We start from the raw sequence: 11,628 nt of genomic DNA on the forward strand, positions 1-11,628 counted from the left end.
CTGCAATTTGATTTTACTTAGAGCAAATGGTTTGTTCTCGGGTTGATAAGAACCAGTATCTTACATCACACACTACCCCCTGGCAGAAAGTTATGTTTCTCAGAGACTGCCATCGTTCTTTCAAGCCCTAGGATATTATTTAGCTTATTGCAATAGTAATTGACTAAATGTTAAGAAAGCTTTTAGCTTAATCCAAGATTTCTACTCATTCCAGAATGAGCCTATTAACTTGGTTGTTCAAAAGAGTTGTAACTTTAAAACATAAAGAATTTTTGATAATGCAGTATATTGCTTAAGCATTAAGACAGCTTGACTTTTTTAGTCTCATTAATGTAATATCACTTAGAGTTTCATAAAAACAGCAATCTTCTAAGCAAAAAAAAAATGTTTTTGAATCTGTTTGACCAAATTACTTAATGTTACAAATAAGAAAGTGATTCAGAAAATGGCTGGCAGAAAAATAGGCATCTCCTACCTCTTAAACACACACACACACACACCGTTTTATTATTTCACTGATTACCTTCTTTTCAGCCTTAAATCTCAAGCTGAAATTAATTTCTTTTAATAAAATAATTTTGATCTCCAACTAGAGTATTTCTTCCTTCTATGCATTTCTGCTACCATGACATTTGTCACAGTTCACAGTTTACTTAACTGCCAGTCTGCTCCCACCAGACTATACATACTTTGTGACAGGTACCCTGTCTGTATTGTTACTAGTCACATCTCTAGAATCTTGCATAGTTTAAGGGCATATGGTACATACTTAGTGAATATTTGATGAATGAATAAATGTAGGAAATAATGAAATTTTAACTCAAGACTCCAGTAGAGACCCATCATGACTCATCCATATCTTCTGAAATTATATTATGTAGACATATCAGTATATAACCCTATATAGACAATTTCCTGATTGCCAGTATATTCTATACAATAGCATTATTTTTACTATTTTCTTCTTCCCACTGAATTATTTCAATAAATATACTGTATTTACTAAAAATAATTTCTTCTAGCATTATAAAATTTTATTTTATTCTATATCCAACATATAACATTAGGATGTCTGTATGAGAGGATGCTTTCCTTATGCTAGCAGAACATACAAGCTTTAAAGATGAGAAAAAAATTTATATTAATCACTATAAATCACTGGGAGGACACACATCTTGCTAACTATATCTAGTCAGATGCTATTCAGAGGCTCATTGGCTTTTAAAATATAAACCTGGCGTGCTTTCTGTGCAATATACGTTCTCAGAAGACTAATGAGTTGCATTAGAGATATCCTACCAGGAACCTAACATATGACTGAATTTTTCTGCTACCTCAGTATTGCATAAAAGATGTCAGGAAAAGCAAATGACAAAGTGCCATTGTAAAAAAGTCAATGTCAGCCCTGGCTGGCTGGCTCAGCAGTAGAGCATCGACCCTGCGTGTGAAAGTCCAGGGTTCGATCCCCAGTCAGGGCTCATAGGAGAAGCGCCCATCTGCTTCTCCACCCTTTCCCCTCTCCTTCCTCTCTCTCTCTTCCCCTCCTGCAGCCAACGCCCCATTGGAGCAAAGTTGGCCTGGGCACTGAGGATGGCTCCATGGCCTCCGCCTCGGGCGCTAGAATGGCTCCAGCCGCAGCAGACCAGTGCTCCAGCTGGGCAGAGCATGGCCCCCTAGTGGGCATTCCAGGTGGATCCCGGTCTGGCACATACAGGAGTCTGTCTCTCTGCCTCCCCACTTCTAACTTTGGGAAAATACAAAAAAAAAAAAAAAGATCAATGTTACCTTACCTGATATGAGTGGGAAAGGAAGGAGGTAGGAAAGTGATGAAGTAGAAAGGAGATAGCCATTAGCCAGCTCTATTTAAAAATCTTGCTGTTATTACCCAACAGAAAATTTCTATATAACCCAACTCATTGTATTATCTCTCTGATACAATATAAATAAGAACTTTACATCTTAATATATGTTAGACATACATGTTTTATTATAGAAACAGCAAATCATCTGTTAATATAGAGTGTTAACTATTCTATTTTTGGCTTATAGAAAAATGTGTAATTTTTTCTTAGAAATGGTCATTTTAAAAATAATGTTGGCCCTGGCCGGTTGGCTCAGCGGTAGAGCGTCAGCCTGGCGTGCGGGGGACCCAGGTTCGATTCCCGGCCAGGGCACATAGGAGAAGCGCCCATTTGCTTCTCCACCCCCCCTCCTTCCTCTCTGTCTCTCTCTTTCCCTCCCGCAGCGGAGGCTCCATTGGAGCAAAGATGGCCCAGGCGCTGGGGATGGCTCCTTGGCCTCTGCCCCAGGCGCTAGAGTGGCTCTGGTAGCTGTAGAGCGATGCCCGGGAGGGGCAGAGCGTCGCCCCTGGTGGGCGTGCCAGGTGGATCCCGGTCGGGCGCATGCGGGAGTCTTGTCTGACTGTCTCTCCCCGTTTCCAGCTTCAGAAAAATACAAAAAAAAAAAAAAAAAAAAGTAAAAATAATGTTAAAAGTATACAAATAATTCAAAAGCATTTGTATCAGAAAAAAGAGCCCACCATAAAGACACTTGACCATTAATATAATAAATGGATGGTTGTTTCTAGTCCCACTACTTATTACCTCTTTGACCTTAACCTTTCTAAGTCCCAGTTTTCTGATATGCAAAATGACAATAAGAGTAATCACACCTAATAAATTTATTGGGAAGATTAATAATGCAAAAGACTTTGGTATAGTTTCTGATATAATATAGAAAACTAATAAATAGGTCCGACCTATGGTGGCTCAGTAGATAAAGTGTCGACCTAGAACACTGAGGTTGCCGATTCAAAACCCCAGGCTTGCCTGATCACATATAGGAGTTGATGCTTCCCAGTCCTCCCCTCTTCTCTCTTCTCTCTCCCTAAAAATGAATAAGTAAAATCTAAAAATAAAAAGAGAAAATCAACAAATAACAGTTATTCTTTGTTTGAGTTTTTAGAATTAGTATTTCAGAAGACTCAAATACACATATTTCAGAAATTATGCTGTGATATAAGACCGTTTCTGAATTTCAACTTAAATCCTGAAAGTATTCCTGATTTAAGGGGAGAAAAATCTTTCCTCTTAATAACAATAAGCAAACAAGGATAGTTTTAATACAAATACCAGATTTATTCTGTTTTGTTTTCTATTGATTCTCCATCACAGAGTATTTATTTCTTAGTGTTTAAAATACTGAAAGTGGAAAAAACACAAGCATAAAAGTCAGGCTGGAAACCCAGAGTCCCAATGTTAATTGAAGTCATTTCAAAAGGATTTCAGCAAACTCCCTCCTCATCAATCCAGATTAGTTGAAAATCTTTTGGTATTAAGTATTCTTCACAAATCCTAATGAACAACTTACTTTGGCAATGTGAACTAACACAATTCATCAATGTTATTTGGACATTACCCCTTCTTACAGCGAATTCCCTCTGGTTCAAAAAAAAAAGAAGAAGAAGAAGAAGAAATACAAAGATTTGAAAAAGCAATGGCCCACAATTGAGTTCTAGATATGTTCTCACTTGCTGCAATACCAAGGTACTCATCTTTCCTGTGCCCTTGTTCATTTGATTAGGTGGAAATTAAATTGTTAAATAATAGCAATTTAATTGCTTTGAGTGGAAGACCAAGAAAATGGATTGCCAGAATATTTTTCAAAACTATTATTTTGTGTTGCTGCTAATTTGAATGTTACTGCTCAATTTGAAGTCTATTAAGGTGTTCTTAAAGCAAGAATATAAGAGTATATAAATAAAAAAAAAAGTATATAAATCCTATATATTTAACAAAGTATTTATCAAGATGCAGCTCTAGGCCTGACCTGTGGTGGCACAGTGGATAAAGCATTGAACTGGAATGTTGAGGTTGCTGGTTCAAAAACCTGAGCTTGCCTGGTCAAGGCACATATGGGAGTTGATGCTTCCTGCTCCTCTCCCTCTTCTCTCTGTCTCTTTCTCTTTACTCTCTCTCTCTAAAAATGAATAAATAAAATCTAAAAAAAAAATGCAGCTCTAAACTCTAAATTGGAATGATCATCATGAACACAAAAATAAAATGTATGATTTGATGTCTTTCCAAAGATAATGTATTATATAATTATATGTAGATTTGAAAGCACATAAACAGTTGTATAAAAATACAAAATAATTTAAAACCTGCCCAAAGGAAAGCCATGTAATACACAGGCATAGAGATAAGAAGCCATTTAGGAAAATGGCATAGAGATAAGAAGCCATTTAGGAAAATGAACTTTAGTCCATGCATCATTTCCCCCAGGTGACCCACAAAAAGGAAGTGTGATGATGCTGGGATAGAGTTGACCAGTATGTATATGAATATACGATAGTAGATAATACAACAACGAGAAAGAGAATTTCTAAACACATTACAGTACCAGTTTTTCCAGGAGAGATCTAAAGCAAACATGCGTTAGGAAGAGTAAGGCGATGACATCTACTTTTTCTTCTGTGGATAGGTGCAGGGAGCAGCAAAAGCACCCTGTGTAGCTTTTCTTGAATTAAACATATTGTGGTACTTATTTTTAGGAACTGCAAATGACTAATGAAAGAGAAGCTATCTAAGTCAACCCAAGAGTCAAAATGACTATTCACAGAAAATTTTGTCATTTGTCAACAGCTTTGTGCTATTAAGGATCATCAACTCCAGAAAATTCTGGGGCATTTATATATTTCAGAAAGTAAACCAGAACTGGATTTGTCTTCTTAAAACTAGTGTTTTTGGTTATTGTCCAAATAATAATAATAAGTGATTTCTGCATGAGGGATAATTAAAAATAATGAAGAAAAATGAATCCAAGAAATTGCCTGAGTAATGAAGATATACTATTTTACATACTATTGTGTTAACAGATCAGTCATAATGAACCTACAGCAGAAATTTCAGTATGTGTTTCATATTAACAAGAGCACAGGGAGGATGTTACAATAGGAGGCCCTTATTCCTTTATGTGAAAGTAAAACAATACAAGTTGGCTTGTTCGTAATTCAATTACTATGAGGTGACAGTGACTTGTGTGTCAGTGAACAAGGCAATACTCACTTCTCTCTAGAATTTTGTGTTTAGAGATCATTTCTGTAAAATGAAACTGACCATTAACTCAAAGTCAGATTGAGCTTATTGATGAAGTTTTCCTCATAGCTCTTAACCTGGTGTACTAAAAAGTGGTATCATCATTCAGAGTACCCACTGCCATTAGAGTATCAATTTGCAACCTGACTTGATTAACAATTCAAAGCATATCGGTTTTTTGGAAGAGATATAAATGTTCTTCTTAGTGGAGTGTCAACTGTTACAACATTTGAAAAAGTTTGTTTACAATTAAACATGTAAAACTATTCTGTTGTCAAGGACTTTTCATTTTTATAATACCTTAAATAATTAACACAATAAAGATTTAATTTATAATTATCCATTGAAAATAGAATTTTGAAGACCTTATGTAAATTATGTAAATGAAAACAAATGTGTGTTTTATTACTTAAATTGGGTGCTTCTGAATGAGCATTTGTTAACAAGATGAGAGATGTTTCCTGGTACTTTTTTATATAATCATCAAATATACTGCCTTTACTACTTCTTAAGGATAAGCTCAAAATGGTACATGTTTTAAATTGTCTGCATTTCAATTCTTTTTTTTTTTTTTTTTTTTTTTCATTTTTCTGAAGCTGGAAACAGGGAGAGACAGTCAGACAGACTCCCGCATGCGCCCGACTGGAATCCACCCGGCACGCCCACCAGGGGCGATGCTCTGCCCACCAGGGGGCGATGCTCTGCCCATCCTGGGCGTCGCCATGTTGCGACCAGAGCCACTCTAGCGCCTGGGGCAGAGGCCACAGAGCCATCCCCAGCGCCCGGGCCATCCTTGCTCCAATGGAGCCTTGGCTGCGGGAGGGGAAGAGAGAGACAGAGAGGAAAGCGCGGCGGAGGGGTGGAGAAGCAAATGGGCGCTTCTCCTGTGTGCCCTGGCCGGGAATCGAACCCGGGTCCTCCGCACTCTAGGCCGACGCTCTACTGCTGAGCCAACCGGCCAGGGCCTTTTTTTTTTTTTTTTTTTTTTTTTTTTTTTTTGTATTTTTCTGAAGCTGGAAACGGGGAGTCAGTCAGACAGACTCCCGCATGCGCCCAACTGGGATCCACCCGGCACGCGCACCAGGGGGTGATGCTCTGCCCATCCGGGGTGTCTCTCTGTCGTGACCAGAGCCACTCTAGCGCCTGGGGCAGAGGCCAAGGAGCCATTCCCAGCGCCCAGGCCATCTTTTGCTCTAATTGAGCCTCGGCTGCGGGAGGGGAAGAGAGAGACAGAGAGGAAGGAGAGGGGGAGGAGTGGAGAAGCAGATGGGCGCTTCTCCTGTGTGCCCTGGCCGGGAATCGAACCCGGGACTTCCACACGCCAGGCCGACGCTCCACCACTGAGCCAACCGGCCAGGGCCTGCATTTCAATTCTTGATGTATTAGTTTGATATTCTGCAAAAACCTAACTTGTTAGTGATTACCATTACACTACCTCAAATTATTTACCTCCTATGAGATTCATACATCATGTTGGGTAGGGTTGCAAAAAATAATATTTTGTCTACCTTCCAAGTTGTAACTGAGCTAATAATCAAATCAACAAGAAACAGATTAGCGAAAGAAAATGTTCAAAGTTTATTGTGGATACACATATGGGGGTGCCATAGGATGGAGATCCCAAGAGACATTGGGTAGTTGAAGTCAAATGCCATTTTGGAGTGAAGAAGGCAGAGGTTGTGGTTTGGGACTTCAATGGGCAGAAAGGCAACTCACATGGAGATGGTGATAATAGCTCGCTTCCTGAAATAGGTCCTCTGCCTAATTCCTTTTAGGCAGTTATGGGGAAGGGCAGAGAGTTTTCCTGGGTCTTTCGTCCCTTAATAACCAGGAAATCAATATCCTTAAAAGCATATTTTGGGGAGGCAAACTCTGCTTCCCTTCAGTTAAAGGGCATATTTCTTGGAGGGAGATGTTTGAACATGTTAAATGTAAATATTATTTAAATGTAGATATTATATTGTCCAAGAAGATCACAATGCCAGTACATTGTAAAAACATTTAAGTTGTAACATATTAAAATGATATTGTTCAATATTTTTATATTATAATTTTCTATATAATATTTAATATACCAGATTTCAACCACTGTATCGGTTAAGTATTCTGTTGGGAGATAACCTAAAACATGTTTTTTTTTAATGCTAAGTCTATGGGGAAGAGTTTCTGATGTTCCGAATAACGATATTCCAAAAAATTTATAGAATACAACCTATTTTTAAGTTATCTGCCTACACTAAAAGTAATTCAATAATATTGTAAAATGTTATTTTATATGAAGCCCAAGCACTGAATACAGAAGGATGAATGACAAAATTATAGTACAAAAAAATACAAAATATAACACAACTTGAAAACACTGCTTATTAAATTCGTTTGCACTGCAATGTTAGATTACTGTGATTAAATTGTTGATCAACACATGCAATTTTCTATATTTAAAAATCTAACACCTCAACCCATTTTGATTGTTCATGTTTTTTAGAAACAAAATATAAAAAGTGTTGGAAAGTATGTGAGATATTAGAACCTTTATGCACCATTGATAGGAATGTAAAATGATGCAGCCTCTATAGAAAACAATAGGGCAGTACCTCAGAAAATTAAACATAGAATTACCATATGAATCAGCAATTCTGCATACTGATATATACCCAAAGGAATTGAAAACAGTCTATAATTAATATTGTATATCCATATGAATATTATTTACAATAAACAAAAGGTAAAAGAACTCCAGTCCTATTGATGAATGAAGGAATAAACAAAATGGGGTACAGACATACACTAGAATATTATTCAACTTTAAAAAGAAAGGATATTCTGACGCATGCTACTACCTGGATGGATCTTGAGGGTGTTCTGTTAAGTGAAATAGCCCAGTCACAGAAAGGCAGATACTGTATGATTTTACTTATATGAAGTATCTATGTTATATCTGGACAGCAAGGAAACAAATGTTTTGTCACACAATTAAGTAGCCAAATTAAGGAGACTTTAATTTAATGCCGGCGACCACACGGGAACTATAGTTACCAAAATCATGTGGCCCGAACGAACTCAGGTTTGCTTTTAAAGGCAAAAAGAAGCGGGGATGGGGTGAGCACCAAGCCAAAGCAGCTTCACAGAAGCGAAACAGGCTTTTGGTTATCGCTGGAACAATCTAGGGAGAGAGTGCTCAGCGAAGCATTTTGCAAAAAACAAAAGAATATGCTCGTTATCCTGGCCTTTTACAGAGGTTCATAAGGCAGCAGCATACTGAGGGCTTTTTGGAAATCCAGACATTAGAAAACATTTATGGTCATTACAGAACTAACATTATGGCTGTACACAACTCTTTTCATTTACTCATCAGCAAATCTTGCAAAACTTGTGCTATGGTCAGGGTATTGGTGTTAGTACACTTCATCAAGAGTAGTCAACTTCCTGGAACAGAAGTAGAATGGGGTTGCCAGCGGCCAGAGGTAGGCAGAAGCAGGGAGTTTTGACTCAATGGGCGCAATTTCATCTTTGCAACATGAAAAGAATTTTGAAGATGAGTGATGATAACAGTTAAACAATGTGAATATTAATAACATTATGGTATATATTTACCAATGGTTAATATGGTAAAAGTTCTATTACTTATATTTTACCACAAATTTAAAAAAATATATATAAAAACCATTACAAAAAAAATTGGTATAACAGCTAATACACATAGAATACATACTTGAGTATATAAATTTAATATGGTTCTGTAGACAAGATTAACATTAGTATGCAAACTCCTCTTAATAAACCCTTGGAAATGAATCACAATTTTTTAAAAATTTTATTTGGAAAATTATTGACAATGATCAATAAGAGTACATGGGTTTCAGGTAAATATTTCTATAACATTTGAACCTTTGATTTTCTTGTGTGCCCATTACCCAAAATCAAATCATTTTCTGTCCCTCTTTACTCCTCTGTGTCCATCCCCTATTTCCCAACACCCTCCCCCTGATAAGTATCTCACTTTTATCTATGTCCACGAGTCTCAGTTTTATATTCCACCATATATGGTCCTAAGACAAGATTAACATTAGTATGTGAGCTTTTCTTAAACCATGAAAATGAATCACAATTAATTATCAAATTAACAATTAGGTAAAGCCCCAGCCTACACAAATGATTCAGGGAAACTTTCTCTTTCCCACCAAAGCCTGACTACAACTCATCTGGATTTAATAGAAATCTAACAATTGTAAAACTTGATATTAGCAAAATTTGTACTTAAAATGTCCTTTTCCAGATATTCCCTTGGGTTATGAAAATTAAATATGACCCAGAACTTTATTTTTGAAATCAAAAGATTGATTCGTGAAGATGTAGGAAAAAAATGTTTATCTCATATATGTGATATGTTTGTCTTTAGAACCCAAGTTTATATTAATTAAATTGGCTAGCATATTTATGCTCCTAGGAACAGGCTAAATAAGACTGACAGAATATGAGAGATTAAAGAATTATCATGACAAAGTTGCATGACAGACATAAGTTATTTTTACATTCAAGTGGACAGATTGGTTTTTAACCAGAGCAGCTATAACTTGCAGCTGATATGTGAAATCAGAACACTTAACCATTCTTTCTAGCATCTTGCCATATTAATTAGAATGCTTTTCACACCATAGCATTTTAACCATGGGGCATCACATCAAAACATTAAGATAAACTGATGACTGGTAACTTAGGTGAAAAAGTCACATTTGATGTTTGAAAGAATAAAACGGTCAAGGAAAATTTTGAACTACAAATGCAGTAAATTCAAATTTGAGTTAGGTCTGTGAAAGAGTAGGTAGTAAGGTTAATACACACACACACATGAATATGTAAATATATCACATATTATATATATATATATATATTATTCCTACAGTGTTTGCCAACCTACAAACTTTTCAACAGCCCTATATATACTGACATTTTGCTACAGAATACATTTCTGAGTGAATTTTATCAATCACCCAATGACACAGCTAATGACACACATAGTGATTTCTTAGGATAAGATTCAGCCGCATGTATCAAAAATATTTAAACAATAATGACTTAAATGAGATAAATCTTTATTTTTCTTATCTATAAAACAAGACTTCAGCCTGACCTCTGGTTGCGCAGTGGGATAAAGCGTCGATCTGGAAAACTGAGGTCGCCGGTTTGAAACCCTGGGCTTGCCTGGTCAAGCACATATGGGATTTGATGCTTCCTGCTCTTCCCCCCCTTTCTCTCTCCCTCTTTCCCTCTCTCTCTCTCTCTCTCTCTCTCTACTCTCTGAAAATTGAATAAAGTCTTAAAAAAGACAAAAATAAACAAAACAAGACTTCAGTATTTCCACTTGACCACCTGGACTACCCCGGCTCTTCTCCAAGGGCACCTTCCATTCCAGGAGACCCTGTAGTTTCATTATGGGTGGCAGGAATCCCAGAGGGAGAAGGAACAATGTCCATTTCACTAAAATTCAGCTCCGTCCCTTTCTTTAAATGCCACCCAACACTTTATTTGCATTTCACTGGATAGAAACTGTCACTCTTAGCTATAAGGAATTTTGAAAATGTGGCATTCTATTATCTTAAAAAAGTAGAAATTGGATAATAGGTAGGAAATTATAGTCTGCTCTATATAATGTTTTGGTTCACATATACCTCTGTGTTTTGGGTTTTTTTTTATTTACCACATCCCAGCTTCTTTAAAACAAATTGCTAAACCTTTATGTCAGGCAATAGCTGCTCAGCCAATGCGAAGGGGGCCCAAAGAAAGTTCTTAAGGAGAGCTGGAACTGCTCTGTTGGTTTTATCCGTTCTCAGCATCAAAATTATGATACTATTGTACACATAGAGTAGACTCTGTCAAGTCACCTACAGAAAAGAGCACTTCAAGTTCTTGGCTCTTGCTTATTTTTATTTTCATGTTTTGTGAAGATTAAAATTGATTCTGAGGAGCATGGCTAAAACTTCTCTGTGTTAAGACCTAATCCCAAAAACTATCGGCAAAATCTGATAACATCCTGATGATAACCAGGGTGGTTGGAAAAAGAAATTCTGGGTTAGTGGTATTGGGATTCTTTGACTTCACTTCCTCTCTCTGATCCATACCAAGGCATCCAATTCCTTCTTCATAACCTTGATTGATAAGTGAAAATCATTTGCCTGTGTCTATGCTCTAAATATAGTCATTAAATAGTGAGGCTTCCGTTGTTCGTCTGGCATTATTGGCTTTATTCTGGGTCCTCTACCCCCTAATTTGAGCACAGGAACAGGATAGCTCAACTCTAAGAGTATATGCTCACCAGCTCCAATGTAGTAATATTGCAGTGACGTTTTAGCTGGGTGAGTGTCTTAGTGCTTAAAATTTGAATGGGATATTTTTCCCCTTTTTGTACAATGTTATAAAATTTAACTAAATAAGTGAAGTTAGTAAGAGGTTGGGTCACTGAATAGCCAATATTATTTGAGTTATACTTGGTTCTCAAATCACCTTTTATTTTATGAAATTTCCCTAGAATCAA

The 11,628-nt window shown here is 36.8% G+C and overlaps 1 non-coding gene across 1 annotated transcript; it reads right to left on the bottom strand.

The window, feature by feature from the left end:
- Positions 1 to 5,985: 5,985 nt before the first annotated feature.
- TRNAS-AGA (transfer RNA serine (anticodon AGA)) lies at positions 5,986 to 6,061 on the bottom strand. The gene has a single exon. It is a non-coding gene; the product is annotated as a tRNA-Ser (tRNA).
- Positions 6,062 to 11,628: the final 5,567 nt, after the last annotated feature.

The sequence above is a fragment of the Saccopteryx bilineata genome, chromosome 3 (genome assembly GCF_036850765.1).
Source record: "Saccopteryx bilineata isolate mSacBil1 chromosome 3, mSacBil1_pri_phased_curated, whole genome shotgun sequence".
In the NCBI taxonomy this organism is placed as follows: domain Eukaryota; kingdom Metazoa; phylum Chordata; class Mammalia; order Chiroptera; family Emballonuridae; genus Saccopteryx; species Saccopteryx bilineata.